This window comes from Lissotriton helveticus, chromosome 9 (genome assembly GCF_964261635.1).
Source record: "Lissotriton helveticus chromosome 9, aLisHel1.1, whole genome shotgun sequence".
Classification (NCBI taxonomy): Eukaryota; Metazoa; Chordata; class Amphibia; order Caudata; family Salamandridae; genus Lissotriton; species Lissotriton helveticus.
This window is the reverse complement of record NC_136070.1, coordinates 494185470-494208686: the sequence shown is the minus strand read 5'-3', so window position 1 is coordinate 494208686 and position 23217 is coordinate 494185470. Positions and strand designations below refer to the sequence as shown.

Below are 23217 nucleotides of genomic sequence, written 5' to 3'. Positions count from 1 at the left end.
TTCTAACAAGAGCCCATAGTTGATAATGTTATCTCCTGGTAAGTCTGCCTTCAGATATTACCAATATCTGAAGTACCAGGAAAATCAGGCGCGGTATTACCTCACTACAATTGCTGTAAGTATTTTAATGGAGGTCTTAGTATCATTAAACAAGAGGTAACAAATAAACCACTTGCAAGTCTTGTAAATTGACGACAAGAGATCGACACAAGAAAGGTCTCCGGTCTATTTCAAACCTCCCCAATGTCTCCAAATAGCCCACAGAATTACTTATTAGTCATTAAAAATATTTAGCTGATAGGGATACATGACATTTTGTGTGGATATAATACCACTAAGAGGCTAATGAATATATTCACAAAGAGTTACTGATCAATTATGATTGTGCAACGTTTTCTAGCTTGAAAATTAATTGAATTCTATTTTTTGGGCTCACTGTCTCCAGAGGATTTTCTGTATTTTAAAATCAACTTTCCTTTATGAATGTAAACTCACAGCCATTTTAAACATATTGAAAACCCTACGCACAGTCATATTTTGGGCTCCATTTTTATAACTTATATATGTAATTAGTGTTAGAAATTGCATATCTCCTTGAACCTATGGTCCTTCACACTACACCAACCTACCTCTATATTCTTTCAGAACCTGCTAGCGTTACCTCTATATACCTAGTCACTACTTTCCTTTTGACACTTTCAGACGATCACCTTTCAGAGACCTCCTCAGAACCTAATCCACCGTCTAATCCTACATTTAATCAAACGTGATTTACACCATGAGCATCAAACAGCCCATTGAACTAACCCAGACAAGTGTTAGCATTGACAAGCTGATTTTCTTAACTATGGAGTCCATCAAATTACACTTGGGTGTCAGATCCTGCAGCCGTCCTAATAGTTTTCCCCATTACAATCCACACCACTGTCAATCAAAACAAACCTAACCTTAGGACTGTTTCAGCAGCTTGCATATGAAAACTCCCAGGAATGTACTGGACACTACACTTGTTTTACTGGTTTTACTTGTTTTACTTGTCCTGGTCAACTTGTCCACACTGGTGCCTCCAGATCCCACTGGCTTCTTGCTGTTATTTAATATTAGCTGTCTTTGAAAGAGAAATTCACCTTACGTATAGGTATCCAATTCTTGTTACAGCCTTTTTGAGTATGGTATGGGAGATTAACTTCACTTCCCTGAAATAATATATATTTTATAGATTTTCGGATGAGATGATGAATATAAATATGTGCTTAATTCATTCCAGTGTTTTTAAAGCTGCATGCGAATGATGAAATGAAGGTGCAAATTAGCGGGTGTCTTTTAAAAATGCTGGATAAATGGGTAAATGTATTGGTTTGATTGGTACAGCGGCGACTCGTGGCCAAGATTCACTTCGTTGTTTTTTTTTTAAGTCAACATTTTACAATAGGGAGGATTTCTACCCCTGGTTTACTGTTGTTGAAGCAGATTACATCTTGGAGTTATTACAGTGCACATTTGATGTTGGGTTCCCATGGTAGAGCATTGGCCTTTACAGGGCCATGGCCTCTTAAGTGAAGGGGATGATCTCTGAGGCACCAGAAGGCAGGAAAAGACTCCTTGAAAGGGAACTTTTTAAAGATATTTATATTATTTGTTGATTAAATATTCATTGTGCTCAGCTGAAGACAGCCATGTTGACAGGAAGATGTTATTAGGGCCCCGACTAAATGGAATGTGGGCATGTTGTGTGGAACAGGTTGAGGATGCATGATCTTTTTTAGATGTTCCCATATTTAGGGACATCTTAAGGATTTTGGAGGCCCTGGTCAAACTTATTTGGGGGTCCCAGTTCGGAACAGCTTTGAATTTATGATCCAATTTTAGCTGTTTCGTGCCCTCTTTGGCCAGTTCATGACAGTGCACAGGCACACTCATCCAAATTCTAAATGTGTTTACATCTGATATTCAGGGATGGTGAAGAGTATTTTCAATATTGTATAACAGCAGCAACTCACTAATATTACTGCACACAATCTCTGTAAAATAATCTTTTTGTTGCATGAAATATAAACACATTTCTCTGCAAAATATCTGTAATCGACCCTCACACATCACCCACATAAAAAATACATGGAAGGAAAATGGTATTTTAAACAATCTGTTTAAGAGTTACTCAATGTCATCAGAACGTCATCTCCGCAGAACAGCGCTGGCCCTATCAAGGGCCCTCTTGAAAGGCTGGTGCCCTGGCCCAGAGCCAACGCCCATATTTATTGACATCCTACATCCTTAATGTGTTTGCCTTCTAGCACCTGTGTCCTCATGTCTCTCCAATCCCATTCGTAAATGTCTCCTCCTATGCTCATTTCCCCGGGTTCCTTTCTCTCTGCGACTTCCCATCACCACTCGAAGAGCAGTCACTTGATACCTGCTCCATGTATGACGTCGAGGGTGTTGTGGAATGCGGAAGTACCTACGCAGCACTTTAAAGGAGGGTGTAGGGGTGGTAAGAATGAACAGCGCAGGTTTTTTTTCCCCCCAAAACAAAAGCATTTTTTGTCATTCACTGGAGGCCTACAAAAAATGAAAACAAATTGAATGCATTACCTTGAAACAAGATGTTCCGACAAAGTATGTAAGCACTCAGCAGACACTTACTGAACAGGTTTTGTCGTCACTTGCCGGCTGACATTCCTTTGCCACTTGTCATTGTTAGTACGCAAACACCATCACACCTTTGTGGGGTTGGAGAGCCAGGAGCGGCTCCACTCCCTCTAGTCTAGGCAGAGCCAGGGACGGGCTGAACGGCAGCACCGCCGTGGAACTTATGCTCGGCACGTAGGAACCGTTTAGTAAGTAGAAAATGTGCAAACTTTCAGTAACTTTTGCGTGGCTATCGAATTTAACTGAAAAGTCATGGTTTGCGGTTGACGAATTTTTGTTTCACCTGTTTGGCGGCCAGGTTTTCGAGAACGTGGGCGAGTTAGTTTCCCTCTTTGCCTAAGTTTTAGCATTTACTCAGTTAAGCAGACTGGAAAAACACTTTTTTGAGTGAGTGTGTGTGGTAGGGGGTGGGAGTGCTTAAACTGATGTCAATTTTATTTAAATAAAATCTGCCCCGGAATTGTGTCTGTTTCTGAATTTTGCCTAGTGGACAGCGCTGAATGAGTTTGTCTTAAGGCACTTACAGGGTACATTGCTCAACCATGGACCGAAACATTGATGTTTAATTTGAGCAATTAATAGAAGTTTTGATTACAGCATTAAGGTTAATTGAAGGAAGTGAATTTTGACTAGGTTGGGATTTAACTGCCTTCTATAGGGCAGTTAATTGTTGCACTTTCTAGTATTAACCCGGTGAAACCACCGTGCATCGACAACCTTCAAAGGAAGTGTAGTTATTAATGAATGCAAAATCCTATGTATGTGGTGTAGAGCGGTGCACGTTCCCCAGGGATGAGTGAAACTGAGTCTTGACTAACCAGTGGAAGCATGGAAGGTTCTGTTGTCCCTGCGGTTTGTCCCATAACGTGTTCCACATCTGAGTGCTGAATACTAAAGTGCTTCGTTTCGCAGATTGTTACCTACTCAATTCCAAATTCGTGATGGGCACATCCTGCTCTTCTAGACTTCTCGGAGATCTGAAGTTCTATACTTCTCCATTTTACTTCATCAGTAGTTCGAGAGGGGTGGGTCCATGGTTCTTTGTGTCTGCTGACCTTAGCTTGACCCTGATTGAGACCCGACACTCATGTGCTGTAGTCAAGACGGTGGGATTATTGACTGTAGCTATGGCTCCTATGGTGCTCCCCGTGGGGTTACATAGATCACTTCTACAGTCTTTCAAAAAAAGGGTCTTAAAGGTCTTGAAAAAGAAATTGTGAATGAAGCATTCTGGACCAGGAAGGGTTCTTTTTACTGTGGTCATTTGTTTTGCTTCCAAATTGTTTCCAAACTACTTTGATGTCTATAATGGACTATTGATTGATAAGCATTTCTTCTTCTGCTGGGGTCAGATCCATCAACAATCTCTGTTCATTTGCAGCCTGGCAAGTTTTTCTTGATGTGTTAAGGCTACATAAACAGTTTCATTGCGTTATGAATTATTTAGTACTATTGAACATTAAGTGATTCATTATAAATGGCATGTGCACAATCAGTGGCGAGTGAGAGGTAAGTGTAACTACATTATCGGCGTAGGCATGAAACCATAGGCCTCCTTCGGTCAAGCAATCTTCAGCATGTTGTTGATGTATCTCAATTAGCATTGCGGCCTGCGGCTAAGTTCTAAAGCTGTTATTAAAGACCCTCCACAAAATTATATGGGATCGGTATAGGGTAAGGCAGAAGATCTATAAAGCTAGAGGAATATTCCCCAAATAAGAGTGGAATGTTCTAAATTGAACAAGGAGAAGCAATAAAACAATATTGGAATGCTTGAAGAGACGGTCAGTCTATACCAGCGATTGCAAGCCCTCTGTCACTCCATTGTCTTCACTGACGGTCCTCACATCCCAATATTCTAATATTCAATAAAGACCAAAAAGGGGCGCTCTTAGGAACGCCACATTTGATGGATACATTGGGCACTATATATGTACCCAGACATGTTCCAAGATGAGCATCTAAGAGACCTTGCTTAGCTGTTCCAGTGACATCTCAAGGCCATTGCTCTTTTACATGGCCAACATTGTGAGCCTCACGGAGAGCGTGCCTGACATCGGCCTTCTGTCGGTAGAGTCTGGTTTTTGATGTACTTGAGGGCTGTCATGCGCTCCCATCTGATGTAAAACCTGAGAGTGATTTGCCTACAAACTGACTTGATTGTGGTTCTGAGCCAACCTCAGCTGTTACCAGCCTTGTTAACAAACCTGCAACAAAAGTGCATGTGTAATGCTCAGAAGGACCTGGCTGATGGGGCCATTCATGCTTTTTAAACAGAGGAGCATGCAGGGCTCAGCAGTTAATACCAGTGGCTTATCTACTGGAAGTGGTAATATGGGGTCGAAGCTAAGTAACATCCTTTGATGTAGAAATTATGGTTTTGGCAGAGTGGAACTTTACAATGGGTGCATTTTTTGCTTAGAATAGAGCCCATTCTTGTTTGTTCTAGCAGAAGGGGATTTTCAGGTGACTCCATCAACCCTAGAGAGGATGTATCCACTCCTGCATCCTTATTTATGCTGTTGTGGTTCAGCAGGTGCACATGTTTTTGGGGGGAATATGTTAAAGGGTATGGGGAGCGAAGGGACATGAAGGGCTGGAGGGGTAACCCCTCCCTGAGTCTGGCAAGCCCCAGGCTTTAGGGGGTAACCCCACCCTGAGTCTGGCAAGCCCCTGGCTGTAGGGATAAACCTGCCCTGAGGCTGGCAAGCCCCAGGAGCAGAGTGGTGCCCCCCCTTTCTTTTCCTAGGTGGGAAAAGAGGTGGAGGCCAGAAGGGATGGAAAAAGGGGGGAAGCAAGCCCGAAAAAGGAGTTTGTGTGGTGAGCAGAAGCCGAAGTGGGGTAAAGTGACGACGAATCAAGGGCACCATTCAAGCTGCCCAACCAAGAAAGGGACAGTAGGGTGTTAAAGAGCAGCAGGCAGTAACAGCGGTCATCGGGACCACCACCAGCAGCTGAATATCATTCAGTAAACGCACAGGTGTGACATGGGTTGAAGGGCCACAATTCAGACACGGATAATAGGCCCCTGTACCTCTGGCAAGTTAATGAAAGTCAAGTTTAATTGGTGTGTAGTGAGCCCCTCCGACCTCTGGGTCCATGTGCCAGGGCACATCCAACAACATTGATTCAACTCATAACAATTATGGTTAGTAATGAATATCAAATAGGAATTACCTATCAAACGAAAGTGTAGTTACTATATTTAAACCTTTTACTAAGGTATTCAAACTTGAAGAATCAAAAACCCTATTCCTTCTTCTTTCTTTGGCTCGTGCACATATTAGGTATTCACATATGTATTAAATATTTGTCTTATTCATTACTTAATGTTTCGATTATACAGTGGTTGTGCGTGGCGAAATATAATCTTCCATATGTTACGTTTGTCTTCTACTTGTGTTTTGCATTGCTTATGTGAATGTTTTACAATAATTACTTCCTAAGTATTAATTATTTCATGACTCTCTAATTACTCGTTTGTTATGTATTCATCATACTTTCCCTGATGTGTCATTGGTGCATTGTATGATAAAATGTTACCTTTTGTTTAGTTGTCTTACAGTTTTATACACTTAAAGTAGGTATGACTATCTCTCTGTAAGGTAATGCAAATTGCTTGACTTGCTGGAGGGTTTACAAAATATTTACCAGCCCATTTGATAATCCATAAATTACAGGGAGGCAACGCTATTTAAAACACAGGGAGAAATGTACACTAAACGATGCTATGTGGTCAGTCTAACACAGAGACATGTCTAAAAGAAACTATTATCGCTCAGCTATTTTATCTCGCGCTAATATTGAACAAGGGCACCGTTGTTTGCAAAGGATTTAAGACCAGGCTAAAATCTCGGACACCCACTCTTTTAAGATACGAAATATCCCTCAGGTCAAAGAAAAGTTTCCAAACGTCGCACCTCCCTGTAGGCAAACAGTTAGCTGTTAGGAGATGAATGAGATTTGTAATGGCTAATCTGTTCCTAGAGTCACCCTTGTTATGGATTTGTTTAGCTCCGGTTTATGCTCTGGGCGTTCTTAAATGGTTTCAAAACCTTGAAAAAACACTGGAAATGGTCTGTTGATGGGCACATTTTGTAATGCCCATTGTTCTTGTGAGCGTCCAACTTTGGAGCTGGGGAACCGGGTTCGAGTCTGGCGGGAGGCTCAAACATCCTGTGATTCTGGGCAAATCACTTAACTCCTCCTGCCTAAAAAAATAAAAATAAATAAAATGAACGTGTCCGTTTGTAATGCAACTGGTGCTCATATAATGCTCATATAAAGCGCTCTGGTACCTTTCCGTCGAGTGCGCGCTATATAAAACCGCAACAACAAAAAACGAAAAAGTACTCCGGCGTTTGTTTAAAAAAAGTGTTTTAAGGTATTTAATGGTCTTCACTACCCTGCCAGTCGCTGTCCCGCTCAGAGAAGAATGGTGACCTGAGGTTATCGCTGAGATAAGGCTAGTCACACGCAGGTGCCTCTCGGCGAGTACAGTCGTTACCAGGAACACACATTGGGACATTTGGCAGCTGTGTGATGTGCTGTTTTACTTTGTAAGAGAGTATGTCTGCTTCCTCCCAATGTCACTTAATTAACTGCATAAACCACGCATTGCTAATCCTCAGAAAAGTTCAGAGTCACTGGAATTGTATTATTCAGCTACTGTGGACTTTTCGTCATAATTATGGACTTACCATATTTGCTATATAATCCTCTACCTGGTAGCATAATTTCCAGAGTTCAACAAAAACTGTTTATTTTTCAAACAGATCAAACGTTACTGAAACAATGCACTTATGTGGTGCCGCACAGCAGCAATCCCTTTACACATGTTTTCTGGTCACCTTTCAGTTGAGGTGCAACATATCCTCAAACAGTATTACTTTATGTTAAAATGACAAAATCATAATGCCACAGAATATAATGCAGTATGCAGCATAATGTAAGACTATTGATTTTTTTTTATTTACAGTTTCACATCCACTTACAGATATTTATAAAACCCTTGAATTCTGTTATGTTGCTTTTTATATGCACGGCCCATGAAACCTATAATGCATCTTCAAAATATTTCTAAATGATGCTTGAGAAATTATGTCACTTCTAAGCACACCTACTCTATGGGGCATATTATCAAGAAACAACGTTAACATTATTGCCGCTTTAGCGGCAGAAAACTGCAGCTAAAGCGGCGATAATGGGCTTGATAATACGCCCTTGTGAATTCCCGTAGAAGCCCATGTTCTGGTGTGAACATGGGCTTCTATAGGAATTCTCTACGGCGTGTTATCAAGCCCATTATTGACGCTCTAGCAGCAGTTTTTCTGGCGCTAAAGCGGGGATAATGTTAACGCCGTGCTTGATAATATGCCCTTATGTTCCTTTACATCACATTAACTCCAGGGGGCAGATTTACAAGAAACTGACGCATCTGTACAGATGCGTCAGTTTCCATGCGCCAGCCTGCGATACCCTTGCACCACCATGGATGCAACGAGGCGGATTTACGAGTTCTGGCGCATCTCTGCAAATCAACAAGGATGCACCAGAACAGATGCGACACGCAATTCCCTCCCTGCGCCACCACTAATGTGTCGCATTTACGGTGCAGCGCACTGTGGCGCAAGGATAGGGCGAAGCGTGTAGCGTAAGGGCGGTGCTTTGCTGGAGTCGTGTCGCAAGCGTGACACGGCTCCAGAAATGCTCAGAGGCACCCTATGCCTAACATGCTGCATCACAGGGTTTTGACGCAGCATGGACTTAAAAGTGACTCAGTGAAATCTTGTAAATTTCACTGCGCCACTTTTACGAGGCGCTCCTGCGACGGAACGCCCATCCTGCGCCGGAATGCCCACTTGAAACCTAATGCAGGTTTCATGTGGCGCAGGGCTTTACAACGTGACGCATCTCCCTAGATGCGTCACGTTGTAAATAAGGTGCAACATGGCGCATGGTTTACGCCGCCGCTGCACCACAGAAGTGACACAATGGTGGCGTAAATGTGGCGCATGGAGCTTGTAAATCTGCCCCCAACGTATTTACAATACAACGCACCATAGCGCGAGGATTGACAGATGCGTCAGAAATTCTGACGCATCTGTTGGCCCAAAAGTCATGCATTGCTGAAGTCATGTCGCAAGCATGACGCAACTCCAGCAATGCATGTTGAGGCCTATACTTATTGTACTGCGTCTCTACTTATGCCTGCTTCAAGCAGGCGTAAGGTTTTGAAACAGTGGCGTCTTAGAAGTGGCGCAGTGAAATCTTGTTGATTTTACTGCATCTCTTTTACGAGGCTTTCCTGCGTGGGCATGCCCACCCTGCATACATTATACCTGACACAGGTATAATGTGACGCAGGGCTTTACAACGTGACACATCTCCCTAGATGTGTCACGTTGTAAATTGGCCGCATTGTTTACGTAGCTGCTGCATCACAAAAGTGATGCAATGGCGGCGCAAAAGTGCCACAAGGGGCTTGTAAATCTGCCTCCAGGTGTTTAAGGAAAGCAGTGCTTGTATTTTACTTCTATAATTGAGAGGTGTAGTTGTTTCTCATCACAAGTTCGACAGTAGTGCTCTGTGCTCAATGATTTCACGCGACCATACATTGAATGGCCTCTTCTTTTCCCTATTTCATTGTTGAGTTTGTTTTTGGTGGTGGACATTCTGTTTGCAGGAACACTCTTTTTCGTTTGTGGTCTGTGATTGTCTTTGAACTTTAGTGTGAAAAAGTTTTTTTAGGCTGACACAAGGTTTTTTGCCAATTAGGCTCAATATCATAAAACAGAATGCAATCTTGCAAGAATTTTAGCTGAAATGGGCCAAGAGAATGACACATATGCAAGGAGATGGCAGTGTACCATTATACATTCTGGAGGATCCCCAAACCTTCTATGGCCTGACCCTCAGCAGTACTTAACCTCGATTTCACACAGGGGTTGGGGCACATTGACACAGCCAATGTATCAAGAGAATAGCACAGAGTGAAATAGGATTGCTCACTATACATTTACAGCTGTGCAGAACAGCTGACGAAAATCTGGAGCGAATAAAGGATCAATACTTAACCAATAGTTTGCAAGTAGTTCAAAATCTGGAACAAAATGATAAACATGGTGCACAACAATCAGTAAGATTAAAACCCATGAGCATGTATTCAAAAACAACATGTCTACTAATCTGCTAACTCATACTTTTAGAGGCAAGTTTGCCTGTGTTCATTTTAGATCACTTCCTGTTTCATATAGTGTTGACACCTGACAATCGAGTCTGAATCCATAGGGTGATCATCTTTATTATGCAGGGATTCTCTACCCTGTTTCTGACAGTCCTCTTTTTGTCTTAGAGGGGCTTAGCCTGACAAGCCTGGTTTATGGATTTTTCAAGAACCTCCATGGTTTCCTTGTAAAACCACATAGGGGCTCCTTCTATGTAGTGCCTTGCTTTTGTCCCTGTATTTTATTAGAACTGGCCAGAGTTTGAAGTCGGCGACGGACCACTGTCATGTCGTGCATAAGCCACCGGAAGAGGAGGCGCTGTCTGCAACACATTCTATGACTTTGCTGAAAGTTAGCAAGTTAACGTACATGAGACTCTGGTTACCTAATCCAGCAAGACCCATTTGGGAGGGCAAATGTGTGACTCCTTTTTGGGCCTTGTATGCAGAGACCCAGCAATCAATGTGAATGCAGAATACAGTGTGGTCAATGAGGCTGTGGAGGAAAAGGGCAATGGAGTTGTTAACTCTACTAGTTGAGATAAGAATTATCAAGATGCTTGTAGAATAAAACTGAATTTTTCGAATTTTTGAGCATGTACTCCTTCAAACAAATCGGCATTGTAAGATGAGACCGCTCCCTTGATTATCGTAATGTTGATGTCGCAATACATCATTAGATGGAGTCATACTAGTGTATTTTAACGAAGTATCATACTGCAAGTGACACAAACATTTTGTTGTCAATGACTTTAGTTGCCATCCGGGGGTTGGTAAGGCGCCCCCAAGCAAATATCATCATGAAATATAGGGTGGAAGAGGTCCACCAGTTAACTATCCAATCACCAAATTGTGCTGCTCATTGTTACCTTTTGTATTTTATGTAATGCAAGAGTTTCTATCCATTGCTATCAGCTATGTCAAATTGACTCTTTGTGGAATACTTCAAAGAAATAGTTTACATCATTGGTCTTTCTGTCCCAACTGACAGCAAGAAAATACTTCATTTATTTGATTTTTTTTAAAATAAACTGGCTTAAGTTTGACATTTTTCTTCTTGTGGGGTATGCTACTAAAGCCACTCAGAGTATGTTATTTTTGCCATTTTAACCAATGACGGGTGAAATGGGTACTTAATTACTTATACCTACTACCCTTCTTGGGGCATAGGCCATCAATTAAGTCTCTCCAGCCATCTCTGTCTTGGGCTTTTCTTTCAGTCTGACTCCAGGTGTAACCGATCTCCTTGCAGTAAGCCTAGAGGCCTGGACTCCAGGGGTTTCTTGGCCTTCCTCTTTTCCTTTTCCCTTGAGGGTTTCAGGAAAGGGCTTGTCTGGTGGTGTTTCATGCGGGCTTGCGGAGGGTGTGTCATATCCAGCCCCAATGTCTTTACATGATTTCTTCATGAACAGGGAGTTGTAAAGTCTGCTGCCATACATCATTGTTGCTGATGGCGTTTGGCCAGAAGATTTTGAGGATTTTCCTCAGACAGGTGCTGATGAAGGTTTGGGCTTTGTTGATGGTGGTCACAGTTGTCCTCAAAGTTTCTACTACATACAGAAGGACTGATTTTATGTCAGTGTTTAAAAGCCTGATCTTGGTTTGCAGCATTAGATCCTTTAGCTGAATAAAGGCAGACCTTGCTTTGCCTATTAATTTTTTTAATGTCTTTATTTGCATATAAGACGCAACAAACAGGGCGTGATCACACACCCTACCACAAAGGACAAGGCAGGTATACACAGGCTGTCCTCTGCACAAGGCTGGTACATGGCCGCAATAGTATGCTTCAGTAGGATAAGAGGCAATGACTCATAAGATGACAGCACATGCACGAAAAATTTCAAGTAGAAACTTCTGCCACTGTGGCAGGAATTTGCATGTCATAATGTTTCAACCAACACCTCCAAACCTTGAAAACTTTGAGTGGGCAGCCTCTACTTTTATATATAACCTTTTCTGCTGTCATGTAGAGGTCCATCCCCGGCCATAATTCTCCCACAGTTGGGACCGGAGGGGCACCCCAATAACACGCTATATTACACTTGGCTACCCCAATCCTCAAGTTGTAAAAGAGGAGCTCCGCCCTGGAGATGTCTGCATCTTCCGAGACCCCCAACAGAACATATATTGGCTCAAGAGGGATGTATTCCCCCAACACCTTACTGAGCTCCGTCGCCACTCATGCCCAGTATGCCTGAAAAAGTGTATGTACAAATGTACCGCAAAGCGCGGAAAGCCCACACCACTCACAGGGTTCCAGCAATACTGTGGGCCTCCCAATAGACTCAGGGGTCCCCGTAGGCTGCAGTGTTGAGCAGCCTCCCCCACCAGAAGGCATGCTTGTGTAGAACGGCAGGAAGGTGCAGGATTAGTGGACAGGGATAGGAGCTCTCCTCTAGAGCTGCCGGTCGGCCATCTTGCGTTACGGATTCTTGCCTTGACAGTGGTGTCTGTGCTGCCCTGCTCGTCTGCCAGTTAGGTGAAGGCCTCAACCTCTTCCAGTGTATCGCCTGCAAGAGTAACTGCAGTTGTGCAGGCTGTGTTAGCTTTCAGGATCTGGTTCTTTCCCCTGTTGATGTTAAGGCCAAGTTGTACTGATGTGGTTGCTGCTTTGTCGGTCTTCTCTTGCATCTGTAAATGGATATGGGAGAATAGGGCAAGGTTGTCTGCAACGTCCAGGTCATTGAGCTGCGTCCAAGGCGTCCACTGGGTCCCATTTCTTTTTTCTTGCTGTGGATGTCTTCATGATCTAGTCTATGGCCAGCAGGAATAAAAAAGGCGAGAGCAAACAACCTTGGCAGGCTCAAAGGCTTTCATGAGTTGACCTCAATGGACTGTCTTGCAGGTCATTCTCTCGTAAGAGTTCCAAAAGATTCTTACAAGTTTTTCGGGCACACCGTAGTGGTGGAGGAGTTTCCAAAGGGTCTCCCTATACATGCTGTTGAATGCCTTCTCACATCGATGAAGTTGACATAGGGGTAGGAGTTCAATTCCATTGACTGCTCAGTGATGATGTGCAGAGTTGCAATCTGGTCTGTGCAGGAATTGTCTTGGTGTGTGGAAGCCAGCTTGCTGGTCTCGTAACTGAGCGTCAACTTGTTCCTTCATTCTGTTCAGGATGACTCTCTTAAACACTTTGCTTGGGGTTGATAGAAGAGTTATCCCACTGTAGTTTGCGCAGCTACTCAGATCAACATTTTGGGATTTGTGATCAGATATCCATCATTCAAGTCTAGTGGCACATTTTTCTCTTCCCAGATCCTTCCAAACATGGGGTTGAGCATGTCTACTGATGTTCCAATGTCTTCCTTAAGTGCCCCTGAAGGAATGTTGTCGGGTCCTGCTGCATTCCCATTTCTCAGATGTTTGATGGCTTGCCTTTTTCTTCCTGGGTTTTTCTGCTGCAGTCGATTGGCAAGCCCCTGTCACCTGACTGTATGTCTGGTGGAGACTGTGCATGGGCTAGTTCAGCAGTTCTTGAAAGTGCACCGCATATTTTCGTTGTTGGCCTTTTTTTACATATATATTTATTGTTTTTTTTAATAGCATTCACTAACAGGATAATATCAGTTCAACCTATCGCCATATACTATAGCAAAAAATACGAGTAGTCATTTTCAAACCATACAACAATGATATACCACCCATAACCCCAGCCCCCCTCCTCTTCTGTAGCTTCCATGTAGCAATCAAGTCATCTTCCATAGGCAATATCAAATTGGTATACATTAGAACAACTAGGCTGATGGTAAATCCACATAGTTATTGTCAGGCTGGGATATGTGGTGGACATCTTATCTCCTCCAGTTCCCCTACCTCCCCAGGTCTTCCACTCGATCTATCCCAGGTTCCGAGTGTAGTGCAGGGCCCATCAGGCCATGCAACATTAACCCCCAGGCAAGCAGCACATTAGGAAATTTGTCATCTGTCCTCATCTTTTTCATGTGTTCTTCTCCTAACCCTGCCCACTCTCTCAAACCCCACTCCCATTTGACCCTGGTTGGGAATTTGCCACTCATCCAATGAATCGCAATGCTTCATTTTGCTACCATGAGTCCGAACACCATAAATCGCCTGCTAAGTTTTCGTTTAGAATCCTTGGGCAATGAAGGCCAAGAGACATTTATTAATCATCAGTGGGGTATCCCACCCAGTGTTGTGGTTAAGCTGCGCTTCAACCTCTGCCCAATATGTCGCCACTAATGGACAGTACCAGACCATACGCCCGAAATCAGCCTCAGGGGCTGCACATTTCGGGCATCGGGGGGTCACGTATATTATAAATTGCGTGCAGTCTCTTAGGAGACAGATGTAATATGTATGATGTTATATTGGCTTTGCTTAAACCATGCCCATATTGACACCCTACCGACTTCTCCATGACTATGTAGCCAATCTCTAGAGGACAGGGGCTCATCACTGAGGGTTTGCCATTTCTTCTCCACCTGCAGTGGTTTGACCCATCTGTCTGCACCTGGAGCTAGGTACAGGTGTGTCACAAATCTACCACCCCTGCCATTAATAACATATTAACTGAAGTGTGGGTAGCATCAGGAGCCTCCGGAAATGTAAGCCATAGCTGTTGAGCCGTGGCTGCAATCTTTGCATTTTGAAGGAACTGTCCTTCATTAATGGCCTTTGTTACCCATGATTGTCCTCCCAGCTTTGTCTTTAACTGGTCTTTCTGGTTTGCTATATCTGCAGGAGAGTTTCCTTGTTGTGTCATAGAGTTCTTTCAAGTTTCCATGGTTTGCTGCATCTTGAGCTTCTGTGGCAGGACCATCAATAAATCTTCGCTTGACTACCCTTAAGCTTCTCCTTGCTTCCTTGTTGGTTTTATTTTAGTCGCCTTGAGCTTTTGCTTTTTCTGCTCTTGTTTGGCTGCTGTTGACTGCAGCTTTCTTTTCCTTTCTCACTTGGATTTTGCAGAGAGACTCGGTTGAGTTCCATTCTTTGTGCTGATGTTTCCTGTGGCCCAGTACCTCCTGGCAGGTTGATGTCACAGTTTCTTTGCTCTTCTCCCACTGACTTTCTTCTAGATCTCTGTTGTCCTCTAGCTCTTGCAGGACTTGAAACTTGCAATGGATATCAGGCACGTCAAACTCTCTGGATACCATTCCCTAGAGTATTTCAAAATTGAACTGGGACAACTTTGAACCTTTAGTCCACAAACAAAATTTGGGATTTAAAAAAAAAAACTTTTATATAGCATGAACTCGACCTGAAGGTATCAGAGCGCTTTAAATGAGCACCAGTTGCTGTACAGATGGACACATTCATTTGGTTAGGCCCGGGGAGATTACATGAATTGCCCAGGATGTTGAGCGTCTCTGCTGAGGCTTGAAGCTGGTTCCCCAGCTTCGAGGTAGACCATTCTAGCCATTAATGGAAACTGCATATAAAAAGATGGGGATTTGCCAAGGCATATAAACATGAATGCCACAACACTTCATATATTTATATGTTCTGAGAGCACTCCATGTTCCAAGCCATTAGAAATATTAGACAAAAATCAGTAGTTTCATGCACAAATTATTCTGAGTTGGGAACAATTGGAATTAATTTTTTTTTAAATCAATGATGAAAATGCACCACTTAACAGAAAACTGTTTTTTGGCTCCCATTAATGTGAGTCACTTTGGATGATTACCAGGCAAAATGATGCACACTGTTAATTTGAAACACAAAATTACTGATGCATGCGGACAATTGTGAATCTATAAAGTGCTGTAGGAAGGAATATGTAAAAAAGGCAAAAATGTTGTATAAACATTGAAATTTAAAATGCTACAATACATGGTGAATATAATGTCAAGGTTAAAAAGATGGGAATAAACAGCGGGCATTGAGCAACCAGTGGCAGCCGGCGAGGCTTCGCGGGTGACGGGAGGGAGGGCGGGGTACTCAATAAGTCGCGGGTCACAATGAAAACAAAAATACTTACCTTGCCGCCAGGTCCCGCGTCCCTGCTCCTGCTCACCTGCGACGGACGCCAGGAACAGGAAGCACAGCCAGGCTCCCCTGACCAATCACAATGCTGCAAAGCAATGTTGTGATTAGTCTGAGCACCATGATTCGGCGCTCAGCCAGGGACAGGGGGGCCTGGGCATGTTCTCTATGCAGGCTGTAATGCAGCCTGCATGGAGAACAGGGAAAGTGCGAATTACTGTTATGGGCTGCCCGAGAGGGCCGGCCAAACAGTCATTGCACACTTAGTAGGGTTCTACCACTCCTCCCCTGCTCTGCCCCACCCCTTCACTGAAAGCTACCGCAGCAGGAGGACAAAATAAATGATAATAACATTACATTATTATCATTTTATTTTCTCCTTTCTTTTACTGCTTCCAGGCAGTGGTGCGACGCCAAGCCTCTACTGTGAGCAACATCCTTTAAAATGCAACAATTTACACATCTGTAGTCGAAGTGTTGTTAAATGTTTTTGGATAGAACAGTTTTGTGTATATTTTCTGAAAGATCCTGTGATACTGTGTTTAGAGTAATTGAATATCATTATAGTATAAATGCTGATATAGATCAAACTCTCAGAAAATGATTAGTATTCTCAGATCAAAGAACAATGCTTTATTGTGCATTTACAGATATTTAAAGGGAAACTAATTAGAGGGTTTAGTAGTTTTTAAATACAAGTTTACATTTCTAATTGGCTACTAAAACTTGATTTGTAACTCTTAAAAAAATACGCAATGTTTCTTAACACATATAAATATGTCACGAAAGATTCTTGTACAAAAAATGCAATATCATATATAACCGGAAAATTACTTTAACACTTTATAATTATGCGTTTTATTTTTAAAACGCGTGACCCTGAAAAAAGATTTTTTTCCATGATATCATACAAAAGCATTTAGCTTGTTTGCCTCTGGATGGATGAGGGCAAGAACTCCATATGAGGGTGACAAGACCTGGCAGCTAAATACATTTCTGTATAGTGTGTCAGATTGAAATCTAACAAGGAAATATGAAAGTTGGTGGGGAAATTTATTTTGCATCTAAACTCTGTGTTCACAGAGTGGGCCCTACATTTATAATACATAAAAATAAGGGAAAATTACGAATGCAAGGCACTGTCGTGCGTTTGTTCAAAACCTTTATTTTGGCTCGTGGCCATAAAAGCACACAAATATGCAATAATAAAACATTAGCAATTTAGTTTTGATTATGCTTCATGGTTCTTTATTTCCACCATCCTATAATTCCGGTCTGTTTATCTCAGTTTTATAGGGTTCTTTTTCATTCCCGCTTTCGCTCTTTCACACTGTTTGTCTACCTTTCTTTTCTTCCTTCTGTCTTTTCTGCCTTTCCCTCTCTGACCCTGAGTTATACTCTGGGCCAGTACCTAGCACCTGCAACCATCTGTACAACTTAAGCACTGCCCGAGACCGAGTTTGTGTGGAATAAACTGATTGGTATGTATTCAACTGGTGCTACTGGTATGCATTAGTAAGTGCCACCCTGCAATATGTTGTCAAAATCAACAAAAATCAGGATTTTGTTTTCATGGAACAAACAAAGTGGAACAAAACACGTTTCCTTATGTAGCAAACATTTCAGAGTAATTCTCAAGTATTTGCAGGAGTAGATGGTGCCAGGAGACACATGCATTCATGGCAGCAAAGGCGATGGCACCAACTGCTGTACAAACAGGTGCTGCCAGTTTTCTCTGTCACTTCAGGAGGTGTGGTTGCACTAAGTTACTGTTTAACTGCATGTGAACCATACCATGAAACTGGACAAACTGTGCCAGTTGGAAGAAAAGGGAACTTTTTGATTCTACCTTTTTTGAACTATGGCTTGAGTTTCTTTAGTTTTATAGCACCTTTGCCATCTGAAATCCAGCCTGAATAAGTGGGTGTTGTTACAAAGGTGAGTTGTTACAGTTAGTGCAGCTGTAATCACCAACCAGTCTGATTAGAGTTTCAGTAGCACAGCCTCTGCATTTTATGTTTAAGGTGTTTCGCATCGGTGCCATTGGCACATGGGCCAGGGCTCTTATTAACTGTAGTGTATAATTTATTCCAGGCACTTCCAAACAGAACTCCGGCGTCTGTGCCAGAATCTGCTTTACATCTTTACAAACAAGCAGCAGTGTGGCATTGGTGCCACACAGTGCTTAATTTGAGCTGGTGGGTTCCGGTGCTCAGCACCTACACTTAATCCTCATCACCAGCGCATTTCATGAGCACCAGTTGAGGACACATTCATTTACGGGGAGATTAAGTGATTTGCCCAGAATCCCACGTTGTTGAGCCAACGCCAAGACTCGACCCTGGTTCCCCAGCTCCCACGGCGGCAGCTCTGGCCATTACATCACATCCTCTCCCAACTAGTTGGTTCTGTTTTAGGCGGTGCTAACAGGAGAAATTGGCTGATGCAGGCTGACTCCTGACCAGAGTCTGGGCACTTATTTCTTTTACAAAATAACCACCGTTGCCACATGCCCCAATGCACCCAAGAGACTTCTTCCCTAGCACCTGGTTTGATCGCTAACCACGGGGCAGCCATATTTGGGGTTCAGTGGCCTCTCACATTCTCGCTTTTGGCTGCTGCCCATACTGCTCTAATGATAGCTGCGCCCTCTAGTCTCATAGGAGGAGCTGTTTACAACTGTTATTTGCACCTCTGTTTTCTTGAATGGCATCCTACCTAATGTTTATAGAGATCAGTTAGGGTCAGCCAGTGGTTGCAGTTGCTACCCAAGGCTTTCTGTTTGTTACTGCACTTGGCACCGCAGTTTTGAAGGACTATGAAGAGAGTGAGAGGAACATGAAGAAAACACACTTTAAAAAACATGTTTATTTCTGGAGTTTACACTCTGCCATTCATCTAAATTAATCAGCAGAAATTCGTTTTCATGCAGGGTCAAAGGGCGCATGAAGTGAATTCTGCTAAGCCTGGCGTTTTCCTAAATAGAAATCCATGCTAACGTTTCCAGTGATCTGACTAATGCAGATAATCACTGGAATTGTCAGTAAGACTCAAGCTGCAAATTTATTGTCTGTTTGGTGAAACATCTTTTTAAATTGACTCATCATAGTATGGTTAGAACCTCCACAAATTCTTCCTCACACTCCATAGCCTGCATTGTCCAGACAGTTAATTCCATTAATGTACAGAATCAGACCAGTTCAAAAGGAGTAGTTAGAATGCGTCTAGACGGACAACTCTATAGCAGTCCGTGTGGCTACACGGGGTGTGACCACACACATCTCCTTAGGGTATGTTCTTCTGTACACCATTGAGAAGGTGACTCCACTTGTAGATGAATGACCTTAACTCATCCCACCATGAACCTGTGAACTGAGCATTCAGCTACCTTTCTGGTACAACAGGAAGGTGCACAGTACCCACTTACCACCCAACCAAAGGTGCACAAGATCCATTTGAAGTTTTTGGATGTGGTGCTGTCCTTGCCTGTAGAATTAGCCAGGGAACACCCACCTCAGCAGGAATCCCAAGGGAGAGCCAAGTCTCTATTTACCCTGAGTAACTGACTCTAAAGTCTTAATTCAGTCTTTCTGCAGCATTGATATTACTCACCATGCCTCACGTTTTCCCATAGAAATATGGAGGATTATGTTGATGAAGAAAATATGTGTTTTTTACTGTTTGGGCTTTGGAACAGCAATACTCCTGCATGGTTTTACAGACAAATGCAGTTTTTACTGTTATTCTGATTTTCTGCACCCAGTTCACAAAACCATTTTAGGTGTACTGTGGCCAAGACTATGTTAATGGTTCTGGGGCCCAAAGTGTGGCTTTGTGGTCTTGTGGAGCACACCAAACATGCATTCACACGACACAGGACTATTGTCTTTGTCCAGGACATAATCATGGAGTTGTGGTGACAACACATCCTGAGTGAGTGTGTTTTCACAGGAAGTATACATTACGACTGGTAGTGCAAACCTGTGGCGGAGGAGCGTCGGCCCACTGTTGAGCAGCAGTGAAGCAAAGGAAACATAAAATTATAATAACTTGCATTATTATCATTTTATGTTTCCTTCTGTTGCAGCTTTGCGTTTGGGGTGGGGCTGCTCTGATGACAGAGGAGCAGCAGAGAAGTGGTTTGCCACACCTAAGTGCACATGACTGTTTGGCTGGACCTCTCGGGCGGGCCAAACATTCATGCGCACTTCGCAACTTCTCCATTCAGGATGCACTACAGCCTGCGTGGAGAACATGCCCAGGCCCCCATTCCCTGGCTGAGCACCGATCCACGGCACTCAGACCAATCACAAGTCTGCATTGCAGCGTTGTGATTGGCTATTGGGAGGCTGGGAGCCGGGTGCTGTCTGCTGCTTCCTGCAACCTGCTCCAGGACCGGAGTCAGAAAGAAGAGGACTGAGGAGAGGCGGTGGCCGTCCGTCATAGGTAAGTGATTTTTCTTTTTGTCCCCCCCACCTCCCTGCCCACGCCCCACCACCCAGGTCAGGCTGCAGCCGCTACTGATGTAATTGTCTTGACTGTAATTCTATTGGGATCCATTTTTTATTGCCCCGGTAAAGTATGTTACCAGATGGAGGCTGATAAACAGCCGCTCCAGACTGGCAAAGTGTATTGCTGGCATTACTAACCTTTGGGCTTCGTATCAGACAGTAACGCACACGAGAGTGAACACGATGCTACTTTAGTTATGCAACAGTGACCTTTTTAGCAGAGATCTGTTGATTGTCATTTGTAGAGCACCAGCATTTTAATCAATGGAGCCCATGGGGGGGGGGGAGGAGAGACAATGATTTCCTTTGTTATGCAGAATCCATCGTTCAGGCAGGACAAGCCCTTTGTCTCTCCCAAAATTGCTACTCCCAAACTCTGATGACTGACATGTGCAAGGTCTTCGTGCATGATCAGTTTAATGAGTTGTGTGCTCGAGTTTGAGAACGAAGACAGTGTCAGCTCAACAGAAAGTAGATACACTTAGAGAGGTAACCAGGTGTGGCAGGCTCCTATACCCTGACAGGGCAATCAATATTCCTGGTCTGTAACATGATTATAAAAATGGAACTGAAACTTTGTTTCAGAGTTCTTGCTGATTACCGTGGGTTAGTTTTGCTGACAGCCAGTCTCCCAGAGGTGAGGGAACTTCATATGGAAAGCACGCAAGGAGCTGCTCATGCAAGGAGCTGCAGGAGAAGATTTGGGACTTTCTCCATACAGGAGCCTCCCCTGCCTGCTAAGCGAGGGGAATGAAATGTACCCCTGCAGAAGGAGACTGCAAAAGGATCCCAATCTGTGTGCCTGAGTGGAATGGGCAGTCTATAAGAGCAGTCAAGTGAGGGAACCCTGCTTCCCACATTCATTGGTTGGGGATGGCTACCCATATTGCTAGGAAAACAGTCCTATTAACCTGCAATCCACCCAGGAAATGCCAGACTGACAGAATGGCCAATCTGGCTCTCTGACAGAATGGTCAGTTCTGCCTTCAATCAATAAAGAATAATGGCAAGCTTTTGACTTAATAAGATCAGGATTTTTGTTCTTGGTAGGGCACTGAAAATAGAGGCTAAGAGGGTACATCCCCCATTAGCTCCTTTAACATGTTTGCCCTGACCAGGATCCTATACCACATCCATTAAGAAGCCAATTTTTTCATGGTACTGAGGAGTGTGCAGGTGCACTCTCAATCCTTAAACTCCAGGGTAATTGATTTGTTTTATGGTAGGTGAACTAGCATTACCTGTGCACGTGTAGGAGGTACTGCTGCTAAACCCCCAGAATGCAAGTTATTTTGACCTGCAAGACCTTCTTTTAACCTCACTAAGGATTCTTACCCCTTGTGCTCTCAGCCTGCAATTATGTAAGTTTTGCTTGAGGACACCCTTCCTATACTTGCCCTTACACATATAATGAAGGCGAGAGACGATTACAGGTCCTGGCACAGAGCAGAGTTTATCATTTTCTGCTGTAAAATGGAAATCAGACCTACTACATTCCTTCCAAAGTATGCTCAGTGGAATATAAAAATAATGACTGTTGACCTGACTTCTGTACAGTGCCATCATGTTTCAGGAGACTTTGTACCTCATTAGCCTTTCAGCCGGCCACTGGGATTTGTAGGCCCGAATCAACCATGATGTTAATCCAAGTCAATATCCAGCTCTTTCTAATGTGACACCTTACATCTTATACAATTTTTACTCATGCATTAGTTTATACCATAAAACATTTTAGAAACTTTTTTACAGGTTGTAATATTTAAAGTGGAGCAACAAAGTGTTGCTTTATCAGTGCTGTAGGAATACTAACTAAGAGTTACTATTGGTTATAAGGCAAAATCAAATGACTTTCTACAAAGGTTTTTATTTCATTGGGCCACAAAAGCAGGTCTGGTAGAGGAAGAACTCCCGGCTGGGATTTGTGACTGCAGTGAGTATAGAGAGTGAATATGTATCCTGAACATGGCAAACAAGTATTCCTGGAAGTGTGCTTCTGAGATGTGCTCCATATTTGTTTTGCTAAGATTGTTATATCAAAATGTTGTCAGGTATGTCACAGGTACAGACTTTGGGCCTGATTTAGAGTTTGGTGGCTAGGGTACTCCATCACAAAGGTGCTGGAGTACTCCTGCCACCAAACTGACGGTCCACCTTCCTTATTGAAATTTGGGCAGACCGCCATGTTTCCTCCGGTGGTCACCCTGGCTGGCTCTGTTGATGGAAACGTTATACTAATAGCATGATGGATTTGGTGCCTTCAATGGAAGTGCAACAGACTGTCTGCCCTATGTAGAGCGGTCTGTCTGATGTTCTTTTATTTTATCTTTGATCCCACCAGTAATAGCCTTGTGGTCCTGAAGAGAAAAAAAAGAAAAATGACACTCACATTCTTTGAAAAAAACATTATTCCCAAAATGGGAGATTGTTTACGTAAAACAAAATGTTGCTGAGCAGCCACATGAATCATGGCAGCTCACGAAACTTTCAATGCCTTAAGGGGGGGGCTGCTGTGGCAGCGGATCCTCTGAAGGGATAGAGATCTCTCTCCATCAATCAATCAATCAATCAGGGAAATTGTAAGCGCGTTACTCACCCGTGAGCGTCTCAATGCGCTGGGAGGGGTCTCCCAGCGCACAGGGCAAGCTACCATCTTAGCGGAGATCTCTAAATCTGGCAGGAGTTCGTCGACTACAACAGCAGAGCTTATTTTCTCCACCCCTCCCTCTAAATAAGGCCCCTATGTTACCCTAAAAGGCTAATACAAACATATACTCTAAGGAGGGGTTTCTGTTGTGCTTCAGACTTAAAAAGGCAATGGAGGACCTCATTTCATTTGTCTCATCCATTGATACTGCTTTTATTTGACGAATGGTTTTATGA

At 43.2% G+C, this 23217-nt stretch overlaps 1 protein-coding gene across 5 annotated transcripts in view; it reads left to right on the top strand.

Annotated features, from left to right (window-relative positions):
• Window positions 1-23217, top strand: part of SYT16 (synaptotagmin 16) — a 690595-nt gene that overhangs the window by 279090 nt on the left and 388288 nt on the right. The window contains exon 1 of one of the 5 annotated variants that reach the window (XM_078660328.1): window positions 2771-2837. The exons of 3 other annotated variants lie outside the window; for them this stretch is intronic. The gene's annotated coding sequence lies outside the window, so the exon portion shown is untranslated. Of the gene's footprint in view, window positions 1-2770; window positions 2838-23217 lie in introns of those variants that run through there. One more of the 5 variants, XM_078660331.1, reaches the window with a different exon arrangement.